Genomic DNA, 14,579 nt, shown 5'->3' on the forward strand with positions numbered 1-14,579 from the left:
CCGTGCCTGCATTAGGGAGAGACTGGGTAACTTCCTTTGCAGAATCACTCTGAGGCGTCAGTCCTCAGGCTGTGTGCCCTGATCTAATGTTTTAATGTCTGTGAAGATCCAGGAAGGTTAGATTGTTATGGAATACAAACAAACAATTAAAAAAATTAAAATAGAACCACAGAACTACTGAAGAGCAGCTTGTTGTTAAGTAGCAACAGCTCAAGGCAGAGTATGCAAAGTTTGTTTTTCCTCCCCTAACCCAAGCACAGCGAGTGTGAGGCCAGCACTATTCAGTGGTGAGGTCTGGGTAACCACCTCCCTTTTCACACATCTCCTCTCTGCCACAATGGAAAAAAGAGACCTTTGGGTCTGTTTTCTAATACAGCTCAGCTTTTACAGCACTTCAAATAATTGCCGACAACAACTCAGTGAGGTGAGCAGGAAAGATACCATTATTCCCAATTTTAAAATCAGGAATCTAAAGCAGAGGTAAGGCCACATGGCTGACACACAGTGGAGCTGGGACCTTCCAACACAATGGTCAGTATTTCATGGCCCAAGGCTTCCTCTCCCTCAGAAGGTTGACTCTGTGTGGCTGATGGCCGGCCCTTTATTATTCCTCACTGTTGGGACCTCCTATTGTCAACCCCTGTTTTTCAGTGCCCTCCTCTCCTCACTTCCCTCCCTACTTACCATGGGTTCCATGGTTCATTCTCTTGTACACGCAGTAAAACCCCATGAGAAAGCACCCTGTGGTGATGTGAATCCAGTAGACCTCCTCCACTCAGCCCCCATTCTCACTTCACTAACCTGGGCATAACAAGGCTCTCCATTTGTGCAAGTGATTTTGGACCCCATGTATAATGTTCCTGTGCCATCAACTCCTTTTGACTGTGCTCTTCCATCACATTGACTGGCCAACAGTCCATCTCCTCACGTCAGCACTCAGGCCGCTGGGAGCTGCTGGAGGAAATCAACGATTGATTAGATGAAGGCAAGGTTAGCCTCTGCTGGGCCACAGGCACTGCTCTGAGAGATCCACCCTATCTTTAGTTTGTTTTCTACGCTTTTCAAAACTCAAACAAACAATTAAAGGACATGACTTCCTACTTCAGAGAGACAGCAGAAGCCATCATCTGGGAGCAACTTGAACTTATGGCCATGGGACCTAAACATGATCCTGCACCAGTGTTCATTTCCCTTCAATTATAGTGAAGGAGGTGGTCCTTCTCTATCCTAAGGTTTCTCCATCTACTGTGCTCTGGATCCCATCGTCTGTCTTTTAGCTTGTGTATTCCCAACTGTGTTCCTCAATAAGTTCAAGTCTTTCTATCCAAAAATAAGTCAAAACAAAACAAAAAAATCTTCCTTAGACCCCTATCCCCCACTCTAGCCATTATTTTGTTAGTTTCTACTCATTCATTGCAAACTTCTCATCACTGCTATCTTTTTCATTCTTATTCACTCTGTAACCTCCTACCAAACCTGGCTTCCTTCTCCATCACTCTAAAGTTTACTACTGGCTAAGCTCACCAATGATCTTCATGTTGCTACTTTTAATTGACATTTCTTCATCTGATCTTATCTCTCAGATGTATGACACACATTCCATTTTAACCTTCAGGAAACAGTCTGGGCCTTTATGGCACTGTTCTCACTAGGTTTCCTTTTAGCTGGCTCACCAGGCTTTCTTTTGCACTCACTCTGCAGCATCCTCCTCTTCTTCTACTCAGCTAATAATTCTTTCTTCTCATTTGACACACATCTCAGATGATCTCACCCATCTCCTGTACATGGATAACTCCCAAACCTTGAACTGCAGCCAAGACCCATGTATCCATCTGCCTACTTGACATTTGTATGTATAAGCTTAATAGGCCTCAAAAGAACATGTCAAACTTGAACTTGTGATCTTTCCTCTCAACACTTGATTCTTCCTCCAGCAAATGAACCCACCATCCACTCAGTTTGCCCCATAAAAATCCTAGTTGTTACCTGTAACCAGTACTATCATTTCTGTCTGCCTAGTGTCCATTCACCATTGCACAGGTAATAGCTTCTCACATTTCTTTCTCATCCTGAGTCTGTTTGCTTCAGGTGGGACAGATTCTGCCCTTTAGCTCCAGGGGTGAACAGTTACCCAGGGTTAACTAATGCGGCTCAATTCTAAGGTATTTTCTGAAAATATTGAGAAGTTCTCTTCTGCGGGAGTTGCTAGCCTGTAAGGATGTGAACCTGGAGCTTCCGGCTGCTATCTTACCACTATGAGGGAAGAGATTTCCAGAGAGAAAGAATTTTATATTTACTCATAAAGACATCATCTGAATTCCCAGATCCAGCCTGGCTGGTGTGGCTCAGTGGTTGAGCACCCTATGAACCAGGAGGTAACGGTTCAATTCCTGGTCAGGGCACATGTCTGGGTTTCAAGCTTGATCCCCATTGTGGGGCATGCAGGAGGCAGCCGATCAATGATTCTCTCTCATCAATGTTTCTATCACTTTCTCTCTCTCTAAAATCAATAAAAATATTTTTTAAAATAAATAAGCAAACAAACAAACTCCTGCATCCAGCCATGTCTGAAGCATCTGATCCATGCCCAGGACTTTTCCTGCACTTGAATCAAATAATTATCTTTTAGGCTTATGCAAATTTGATTTGGGTTGCTATCACTTGTACAGAAAAATATCCTATTATTTTTAGTGCCTCCCCTCCCGTCAGCCCTCCTAATCCAATCAGCCCAAGTCTTTTTAAAACCACTTCCTAATGAGTTAAATGTCTCTAAAATCACTCTACTTCAGTCCATTGGAACCATCACTCTAGGACCATCATCTCTCAGCAGGACAATAACAGTGGCCTTCTAACTGGTTCCTTGTGCCCAATCTTGTTCCTTCAATATACTCTCTACACCAGTGATGGCGAACCTATGACACACGTGTCAGAGGTGACACGTGAACTCATTTTTTTGGTTGATTTTTCTTTGTTAAATGGCATTTAAATATATAAAATAAATGTCAAAAATATAAATCTTTGTTTTACTATGGTTGCAAATATCAAAAAATTTCTATATGTGACACGGCACCAGAGTTAAATTAGGGTTTTTCAAAATGCTGACACGCCAAGCTCAAAAGGTTCACCATCACTGCTCTACACAATAGTCAGCATGATCTTAGGAAAACCTAAATCTTATTATGTGTCTCTTCTACTTAGAGTTATTTACCCCCCCCCACCCCCCGCCCTTGCCCACATAATTAAGTCCAAAAATTACTCATATGGCCTGTGGCCTCTGAATGAGCTGGCCCCTGTCTAACTTTCCAGCTTTATCTTACTCCATTTTCCTTCTTATTCTCTTCATCCCTGCAATGCCAGGCACCTAAATATAATCACCTTTGCAAATGCTGTTTCCAGTGCCTGGAACAGATTTCTTCTGATCCCCTCCTTAACTAATTACAATTTAAATGTCATTCCTCAGAAAAAAGGGTTCCCTAATATACTAAGTCAGGCCCCTTTCTTCCCTGGGCCATCTCTCATGTCCTGAAACCTTGAATTTTATATTTTGCCTTCTCAGCATCTGTATTTGTCATCATTCAAGTAAGCATTTAATGTTAATAATTAAATTAAGATCTAGCTCCCCCACTAGACTCTTAGCTCCGCGAGAATAGGGACTATGCCACTATAGCTTATCACAGGGCTTGACATCATTTTGGCTGTTTATCGTTTGTTCTGGGGGCTGTAGGGGGATGTGAGGGAGAAATTAAAGAAAAATAGAGATGTTTAATCAGGTTTACAAATTCCATTTTAGACTAAAAACTTTACATTTGAGTAGTTGAGCATCTGTTATGCCATTAAGGCAGTACTTCTTGCAGGTGAAGATAAAGCAGAAAGTTGGGAAATTTCCTAAAAATCTGGTTTATGAAAAAATAAAATCTTTTTAAAAAAAGGAACACACACACACATACACACACACACACATACACACACACACACACAAAACCTCAACCTGTTCTCTTCAACAAGTTTCATGAAAAGAAGAGAGAGAGATTGAGAGAGAGAGGAAGAAAATGATGCTGGAGTAAAGACTTTCAAGGGACATAATAACTACATGCCACACAGCGTCCTAGGTTTGAGTTTGGTTTGGATAAACCAACTGTAAAGGACATTTTGGGGACAAGCAGGGGACATTTTCATACAGACTGGATTTTAGATGGGATGAAAATTTATTGGCAAGAAAAGATAGAGACCATTACCTAAAGAAAGCAAGTTAAAAGAAGTATGTAATCTCATTTTGGTAAAAATATGTATATGTATATTTATATATGCATTGAAAAAAGTTTCAGGATATATGCAAAAATGTGTTAATAGTGGTCATCTATGGGTGGTAGGAATATGGTGCTATCATTTTCTTATTTTCCTTTATCTAAATTTATAACTTCTATAAGGCACAAATATAGAATACTAAAAATTAAAACAAATTAATTTTAAAAATTAATACTAAAAATGAAAACAAATTAATTTTAAAAATTAAAGTAGACTTAAACAAACTCAGACTTTACCAAAAGCCATCCAGGACATTTTTCTGTATCTTTCACCTTAGAAATGAATAGTGTCCTAACTTCTGAGGAGGTCTCAGCATGAAGGATTAAAATTTTTTTAGCAGTCCTTGAAGTGAAAATGAATCAATCAGATATTGAGCATGCATACATTACCTGCTGGCAATGTCAGAAAACGACCTCCCCATCAGTAGCAGGAGAGGTTGCAAAAAAGCAACCTTACATCAAGGTGCTCACATAATTACCAGGCAACATTGAAGCAGGCATTTCCTGCTCTAATGGAAAAATCCACAGTTCATCAACTCTTCAGGGTAGAAAGTACATAGAAAACTGAGAAAATGCTGAGTTCCAATGCTGTCTGACAAGGGGAGGGAAGGGTGTTTGAAGACAACTGCAGGAGACTGGAAAGGTCATTATTGGACACTGTTGAACTGAATGTCAAGAGACTTGTATTCAAAGCCTTACTTCAAGGGAACTGGAAAGTCCACAGTCATGGTAGGCCTCATATTCCTTACCTGTAAAATGAAGTCTAGACAAAAACTAAAAATGTAATTGCTCCACAACCATGGCTTGTTGAATATCAAAATATTATGCCGGACATGAAGTTAAAACATTAAAATATACGAAGAGAATTTTGCTCACATCCTCTTTACAAATTCTCACACTGCGGAGAAAGTTGCCTGTAGAGGGCACTAGTCAGTTAATAACATCTTTTTGAATCAATTTGACTCAAGAGCAGGAAGGGACCTTATGGAGCACATATTCAATCCCTCTTTCTGTGTAGAGGAGAAAATTTGAGGCCTGGAGAAATTGGGTGACTTGCTCAGAATCACAGGTCTAGCATTGAGCAGAGCTTAGGTAGAATAAAGAATTATGATTCATGTTAAAACACAAAACTTAGAGATCTAAAAATCAAATTGTATTTAGTTTCCATTTACTGAATCATCTTCCCTGAGAACAATAACGTCATCATCACCATGGAGAGAAATAGCACTGACCCAGAAAACTTACTCTTTAAGACACTTTTCTTGAAGGTATTTAATTCCAATGTCACCCACCATTCACAATGTTATCCAGTAAAATTCTCTTAGCCCATTCATTACATTTGTTGATAAAATTTGCAGTCTAAATACTTCTTTGTCAAATGTATAGAGCCCTCAAAATGATTGGGGGCCAGGAAGTTGTGTAAGATTTTTCCTCCCTCCCAATCCCATCAGTAGCAGTTGAGAATCAATCAATGCATTGGTTGAGTCTACTTCATTTATTTGTTAAAATGCGGCAAACCTCTGGGCTGGGTACTGTGGTTCCCTGAGGTTGGTGTTCAGTTATTTCAGTCATCCTATGATCAGATTAGAGATATCACTTTCCAAGATTGTCTATTCTTGCCAATATTCCAGAAAATAGTTCATGTGGTCAAATACTATACGTAGACCCAAGCTCCGTAAAACCATGATGAGGATATGTTTGATGTGTTCTCTACGGGTTTTTCTGTTTGTTGTTTTAGGAAATATTTAGTGGTATCATGCTGTAGTTGAAAAATCATCAACTTTGGAGCCTAATAGACATAGGAGTAAATCCTTCCTCTATTCATGTATCAGCCACATCTCCTCAGCAAGTTAATTCAATTCTGTCAATATCAGATTTTTCATAACAGTGCTTACCTTATAGAATGAGGATTAAATGAGAAGTGTATATACAGTGCCTAGATCAGCACTCGGCACAATGCAAGTGGGTCTCCCACTTGTAAATATGATCTGTTTTCAGAATTAGGAGAAAGTAAAGAGTAGAATTCCACAGTGTAATGGATTCAAGGGCATGGCTATCAAAGCAATGTATTGTCTTTAAAATGTCCCATGGAAAATAAATTAGATGAACATTCCAGTGGATGAGCTACAGAAACGTAACTTTTAATCTATCCCAAGCTCGTGCCGTGGTTGTCTTATTGTTCACCAACTTTCACAGAAGTAACATTACTAAACTATCGCCTAAGTCACCCCACACATTTTAGTGGCAATCAAAAACCATGCTCAGGGTAGAGGAACTTAGGACAGTTAGATACTTTCACCCCATGATATTTATGAGAAAGAGAAGGAGGGAGGCCCCCAAAGCATGTCAGCCCAAGCATAGGTGCACTGTGGCTACGGCATTTTCCCTATAGTTCTGAATAGTTGGTTCACACCCGCTGAGTGCTTATTATGTTCAGAGCATTAGACAAGTATTATTTTATTCAAATTCTACCACAACCTGATGGGTAAATATTATTATTAACTCCAATATATTGATGGAGATGAGGTTTGGTGAGTGTGTGTTGCTTGCCCAGGTCACACAGCCAGTAGTGTGGTTAAACAAGGACAAATTCCTGATGGTGATTCCAGAGTCCATGCTTGTCAGTCACCTCTGCCTCTTTGGTCTCGTATGTATTAGCTTCTCTGAATGTGGTAATAGTGGGCAAAAGGCAGGTAGCAATCTGAGGGGGGGAAACACTAAGAACCAAAATCATGCATATCCACACAGCCTATACTAACATGACTTTACTATTCCAAGCTAGTGCCATCAAGCATAACTTGACTGTTCCAGAAAGCTATTGCCCAGGAAGATAACAGTTACAAATTACATTATTGTATTCCAAGAACTTCCCCAAACTCATCTATAGAAAGCATCAAAGGACAATTTTACATCAATATGAGCATCAAAGGACAATTTTACATCAATATGAGTGTTTTCAAACCCCTTTTCTCAAACTCTTCACCTTGCTGTGTCCATTAATCTTAGATTATAGTATGATCCTCACTCAACCCTAACCCTGCCCCACCACTGAAAGACACACATTTAAAAAACCATAGACTTCAAAAATATCTCAAAAATATTCTCAACCTTGCCCTCCCTACTCTGAGCTTCTCCTAAGACTGCTGAGAAAGATTTCTGTCACCTGTAAAGCATTGGTTCTCATACGGGGCCAGTTTTGCCTCACAGGGGACATTGGACAATATCTTGAGACATTTCTGATTTGTCATGAGTGGGGGAGGTCAAGATTGCTGCTAAACATCCTGCAATGTATAGGACAACCTCCCTCCCCCAATAGAGCATTATTCAGTACCAATAGGTTATTTTGATAATACTTTGGGAAGCCAGCTTTTGAATCACTAATTAGCATTATCTAAATTTGTTCTATAAACAAGTTTTCCAAATTCTGAATCATCCCAACTACATTCTCCATTGACATTGATTTCCAGTGTCCCTGCGGGTTAGTGAGCCCCAAACCCAGGATGCCCCTTAATGCTTAAGAAATTTCATCCTGAAAGTCTACACTGCAGACATACACCTGCCTTTCTTTTGGGGGCTTTTCCATCTTCTAAGAAAATATCACCTGGTGCTTTATTTTAGTTTTGACACTTTGTATTCTGTATGAACAGTTTGAATTGATGAATTTAAGACCACATTTTTTAGGAGGTGTCTTTAATTATCTTAATAACATCAAAGTTCCTGAGGTCGAGAAGATGACTTTAATGAACAGGAAGCATGTTCTCCTTGCAGCCAAATAGCAGTAATCCACAGCATTAATCCAAAGTGATAGAGAATTTGGAATACTGCCTTTTGTAATTAGCATTTTGAATTATACCTTTTCTTCTAGATATTTCTATGAATAACATTTCCTTGGAAATCAGTGTTTGGGGGTTATAAGATCAATTTGTGGCCAGAAAATATAAAGTCTACTTTCTTGCTTGTGGTGGGTAAAAGGCACACACACAAACACACTACACACACACACACACACACACACACACATTACTTAAGTCTTGAAATATTGTGCAATGATTTTCTGAAGGCGAGTAATGGGTTTTGAATCTGAGGACTTAATGAAGTTAAATACCAGCCTTCGCTGTGGGCACAGAAGCCAGGGCTTGCATTGCTGGAAGGAGGCCCAGGGTGATCTCAGCCTGTGCAGAGACTACATCGATAACCCACAGTGCCTTCCTATGAGGCAGCTAAGTCTGTCACCAGGAGCTTCATTGAACTTTCCCACAGCTCTCAAGCCTATCACAGAAATATTGACTCAAAACTTGACTCAGGGCCCGGCCAGAAAGCTCGGCTGGATGAGCGCCGTCCTGCACACCAAAAGGCTGCAGTTCCATTCCCGGTCAGGGCACATACCTGGGTTGCCGGTTAGATCCCTGGCAGGATGTGTATGGGAGGCAACCAATGGATGTTTCTCTCTCACATTGAAGGTTCTCTCTCTCTCTCTCTCTCTCTCTCTCTCTCAAAAAAAAAAAAAGTTGCTTTAAAAAAAAAATCCTTGGGTGAGGATTTAAAAAAAAAAAGACTAAAAATAAAAGCTTGCCTCAGGAAGGACCCAGGAGGTTTCCTTTTTTAAAGTTCTTGTGATCATAGGTGTCTTGAGTCTTGTGGGGACCCACTCAGACCCCAGATTGGTATAAAGATAATTTCAAAGACAAAACATGTTAGCTAAAGCAGACAAAGAAATAAACCTTATCAAAATTGCCCTTATCTGACTACAGCAGCGCCTTCAGAAAATACAGCTGCCTTCAGTCCCTCTCCCGGGGAGTTTCCTGCATATTCAGCTGCCAGGGAGACAGATTGCCCATTTCTGTTAGCATCAAAAAGCCCAGCAGAACCTCCCATACCTTCCCATTGAAGCCCTGACCACCACCATCACCACCACCACCTTCTCACCTCTTAGATTTGGTACTTGAACCTATTTTTAAATCTCTGTCTATGGAATGAGTTCCCCATCACTGAGTACTTTCACCTGCACCCATAAATAATCCTTGTCTTTTCTCCTGTTAATCTGCCTATTGTCAGTTAATCTGCAAGTCCCTTACCACCAGACACCAGTTGGAATTCAGAAACTCTTACTCACTATTCTTATTTTCATTGCACTGTAATTGTTTGCATAAGTTCAGTAGGAATCTGTTTTGTTTATAAGAGGATATAGTTGAGGAACTCGATTATATCACGAAGGCTTTATTTGGAATGTCATATTTGAGAATGATATGCATAGAATCAGATATGACCAGACAGTTTTAAGGAATTAAGACTGACCTTACGGAACCAATGTTTACAAACCCCTCTTGGGGAAAAAAAAAAGGAATTGATACCAAGTTTATAGGTTTCCCAGCCATATAGGTGGCAAGGAAGGCCACTATCTGGCAGGCCCAGGAACTTTAGAATATTTTGGGGATCTCAAGAAAAGAGCAAATCACCCAAACCTTACTGGCAGTTGAAGTCCAGTAAGTTCTTGACTTGGCTTACAAGCATTGAGAGGCATTTAGAAGCCCAATCTGAGTTCCGTATAAAAGTTCCAGCAAAGCAAACTTGAAAAGGCCTATGTCATCAGTTACCATTCTTACTGCACTGATATATATATGATCAGGTCAAACTTAATGACACTAGTCTTATTTTGTGAATAAGAATAATCTTACTTTGATTGTCTTTGATCAAAATGGGGGTGAGTGTAGAGAGAAATATTGTTTTGATGGAAAATAATAACCCACCCAGGTGTGCTATCAGATGTGAGTCTTGTTTATTGTCTTTGAGCTATTTTTCACCTCTTTGTAGATTGTACCCTGCTTTCTTACACATTTTGTTGATAATTAACGTTTCCAATTTTTCTCCCACTTTCCTGACTTGGCATCACTGAAAAGTACAACTGCTTTTTTCCTGAAGTGCGGCAAACGGGAGCTGAGCTGCTTGATGTAACTTCAAAGGATTTGTGACCAAAACAGTGTGGTCAGGCACTCAGAATGCTCACCAGACCACCTGTGTCTCCCAGGCTCTGCCCCAGGAAATAACCGTGGCTGTGAGATTACCACTGCCAACCTCACTGAAGATGCTTCAAACGTATAGAAGTCTGCTTGACTGGCTGCTTTTGGATACAGAAACGGGGCTTATAATCTGTTCCAATCTTTTGTTTTTCTCTTCCTTTGCATATCTCTTTCCTTAAAACGTCCAACCTGAATGTCTCTGCACAGCAACCAATCTGGCTGCTGTTCCTCCTCCTCTTCTTTAAAAAATATGTTTTTATTGATTTTTTAGAGAGAGAGAAAAGGAGGGGGTTAGAGAAATAGGAGCATCGATGAGAGAGAGACATCATCGATTGTCTGCCTCCTGTGCACCGCCCCCCCACCCCCCAGGGGATCGAGCCCACACGTGGGATATGTGCCCTAATTGGGAACTGAAGGGGTGGCCTCTTGGTTCCTGTCTTGATGCTCAGCTCAATGCTAAGCTACACCTGCTCAACCACTGAGCTATACCGCCAGGCTTTCCTCCTCTTCCTCTTCCTTTCCCTCCTTCTTTTTGGTAAAACTTCTAGGGAAGTTTAGGATGGGGGAATGTGGGAAGGGAGCCACTCAGACTCTCAGAGTTGATTTTAAAGTGAAAACATTTGAGCTAAGGAAGGTACAGGAAAAAACTTATCTCAACTCCCCTCATCTGACTCAAGAAGAGCCCCCAGCTTCCATGAACCCCACCTGCAATGGGAGTTTTCCGCTGCCTTAGTTTTCAGTTGCCATAGAGACTGACTTCCCATTATCATCTAAAAGCCCCACAGAGCCTTCCAGACCTTCCCATTGAAGTCCTAACTCCTTCCCCCTTTCACCAAGTATGGCATACCAACCTTTTTATCCCTGGAAATTGAGTGAGTTACCCATCTCTGTAGGTATAAATAAACCTTGTCTTTTCTCCCGTTAGCTTATCTATTGTCCATTCATTTGCAGGCCCCCAACCACTGGACCTAAATTGGAAACAGAAGAGTTCCCTCACCTACAGCCTCCTTCCTGCTGGCTGTAATGGTCCGCTCCCCGGTGAAAGCAGCACTCACTGCCATAACAACAGTTCCATTTCTGGACGTATGAGTGCATATGGGCATGTGTGTATTTACAGAGCTGGCAGCTCCGCAGGTCGTGACTGAACGTCCTTAGGAATTTCCTTGGACAGTCCAAGCTTAGTAAAGTAGAAAGCACTCTTCCCCGAAGATTAGAAATCTATCTTCAAACACAGACCATTGCCCTGCTTGTTGCATCATCAGGCCAGCCAGCTCAAAATAAATCATGTATTAAAAGTGAACCAATTACCAGACTCACCTCCCAACGCTAGTTTTGGGAAATAGACTGGAAGGCCTCCTTCCATGGTAGCCTGACATGCTTTCCCTGATGACATTGTCTTGGAATGTTGATAACCTTCTTTTGGCATATGCTTTAGGGAGAAGACAGTTGTCTAAATTAACGACAATTTTTAATGAGAGGCAGTTTTGAGCTTTGGTGACTGGTGGACTGGGTTCAGCTCCCAATTCAGCCACTTGTTAGTTTTGCAACCTTGAGCAATCTTTAGCTTCTTTGAGGCGGCCTCACATTCTTTGTAAAGTGGGGGAAACAACATTTAACCTGAAAGATTTGGGGAGAGGATAAATGACATAAGTGTATATGCAAGTGCTGAATTTTCTTCCTGGCTTCTTTATGGTGCTTTCAAAATCATATGGGACATAGGGTTAGTACTCTATGGACAATACTGACATAGCTGTTCTCAACATTATAACATATACCCTGTTCCATTTACTTACTTTTCTTTACCTATTTTCCAGCTTCCCTTATTCCTGGAAAAAGATCACACATCCTTTATATGGACAGAAAAAACATTAAGTTTTTCTGAGAAAACCAAATCAAAATTTTTAAAAAAGGAGAATATGTTCTTTTTGTCATTTATAAATAATAATAATAATGACAAGTTTTCTGTTTAATTTCATGAGGGTTTTCTATATTTCCCTCTAGCTTGGGCATAGCTGATATGGAGTCTGGGTCCCTTTCTCTGTCCCTTTCGTGCATATGTAAATCTTATTATAGCTGGCTGTACCCACCACGACCTGAGTCACCCTGAGTCTGGACTGACTGCATTGGGCAATAAGCAGGCCAAGATCTTTCGGTCAGCGCTTGGCAGAATGAATGGAGGAAGATGCCAACATTGTTGCCAAATGGATGGCTCATATTTTCCATCTTTGTCTTTGTGGATGGCAGTCATGTGCTCCCTGTGGTGCCCAATTGTGCAACAGATGCCAGAGGCCCTGAGCCAGAGCAAGGGCCTAGGATGAGGTTAGGCCTTCCTGATGGGCATGGGCCTGGGTTAGGCTACCAGACATTGTTTAGCCTGGATAACCAGCTATGGCCTAGATTAGACCAAGGCTTTGCTGGGTAGATAAAAATCAGAAAGAAAGGCTGAGATTGGCCCTAGAAATGGCAACATGGGGTAGGTGGAAGGGGAAATTTGGGCTGTTGCTGATTGTAGAGGTGGGGTGTGGTCATCAGATCAGGCTCAGAATGAAGGAAGTTGAGGAGTCAGGTAAGGTTATAGCTTGGACACAGCTGAAGTTAATAACCAAAATCATGCCAGATGCTTCCCAAGGGGCATGTGATACTGATAGAGGCTCCCACTTACCAAAGCATGGCTTAGAATTTCTCTTGGCAGCTCTACTCTGGGGCAATCTGACTCTTTCTCTGAGACCCAGTTCCTGGTGGGCCAGGACAGTGAAAGGAAGATTCTGCTGCCATTGAAGCAAAAGCTGAATATTCTTTGGACCAGGGCCACTGAATCTTTCTAGGTAACAGGGCTGTCTCCTGGGCTGCAATCTGAAGCAAAGATGAGGATTTTCTCTATCCATTCACAACATGAAAAAAGGTTCAAGACATGGGGCATCTTACCAGTGTCTGGAGGTGAGAAAATTAGTATTTTAGGAAAAGTGTTTTTCAACTTACATCTGTATCCATTTGGAAGCGATACCTATTATGACTTTTAGGGAGTATATCACTGGGCTACATCTACTATCAAGGAAATATATCCACTGCACTGAATACATTTCTATCCACAATACCCCAAAAGGGATCGACATTTTTGTTAACAATAAGTAGGTATCACTGTCAGAGGTTGGCAACAATTGCAAAAACCCCTTGAGGTCCCTTAATTAACTTATGAGTCCCAGACCTGGGGTTTTTATTGGCCTGTGGTTAGTCCCTCAACTGGGTTCATAGCTTAGAAGGCCCTCGGCATTGGTGTACAGTGGGGTTGGGGGCGGAGAGGAGGTGAATGATGAGGAGCTACTTCCACTAGGTCTCTGGTCTTCTGTTAACGGGGCACGTGGCTCTCGGGCCTTCCTACACCTTTCAGAACTCTCTCCAGAACTCCTTCAACTTTCCTGAGTCCACTAAGCATCCCAGGGATGGGAAAGATCCCTGGCTTAGGTAGCAGGTAAGCTCCTTCCCTGCTGCCGAGATGCGAGGTCAGGAAGCTTCTATGACCTTGTTAGTAGTGATGTCCACATACAGAGTAAAATGAGGATTGTGGGGTTAATGAGGATTGTGGGGTTGCAGAAACCAGGGCTCAGACGTCCTGGAAGAGTGCCATGTCCTTCCTGAGAGCCTCCTGTCCTGACTCTGAGGCAGCCATCCCTGACCGGGCGCTATGTCCAGCCTCTTCCCAACCAGGTGTCCTTCCAGAGGCGGAGGTAGCCTTCCCGAATGGCCACACCCCAGTTCCCGATCACCACACCCCAGTCCCTAGGGCTGCCAGGCCAGCTGGTTTTTTTCCCTTGATTAACTTTCATGAGACTCTAGACACATTGCATACACTAAGTATGTAAATTGAAAGTCATCATGTGATAGTCTCTTTATTGGTCCTGGACACGGGGAAAAATGGCTTTGTAATATATTTGAAAACAAACAAAAAAAACTAAGATTAAAATAAGCAAACAAAAAATCTTGGCTTCCCAAGCTTCCTGTAGAAATAAGAGGCCTTTCAGTTTTCAGCAGAAAAGTCTTTGTGCATGCCAAAGCATGATACAGGTGCCTAAAGCTTATAATGGATACTGGACTATTTTCAGAATCCGGTAACATGCAATGTAGGGTGGAGAGAATTTACACCTAACTCTAGTCTGTGTGAAAATGATATCATCTATCTGGATCTTGTCCACCTACAAAGCACTTCTTAGATTCAATTACCCAGGTGATTGCTTTATCCTTCCAACATACTTTCCATGTA

Source organism: Myotis lucifugus, unplaced genomic scaffold (genome assembly GCF_000147115.1).
Source record: "Myotis lucifugus unplaced genomic scaffold, Myoluc2.0 scaffold_0, whole genome shotgun sequence".
NCBI classification, from domain to species: domain Eukaryota; kingdom Metazoa; phylum Chordata; class Mammalia; order Chiroptera; family Vespertilionidae; genus Myotis; species Myotis lucifugus.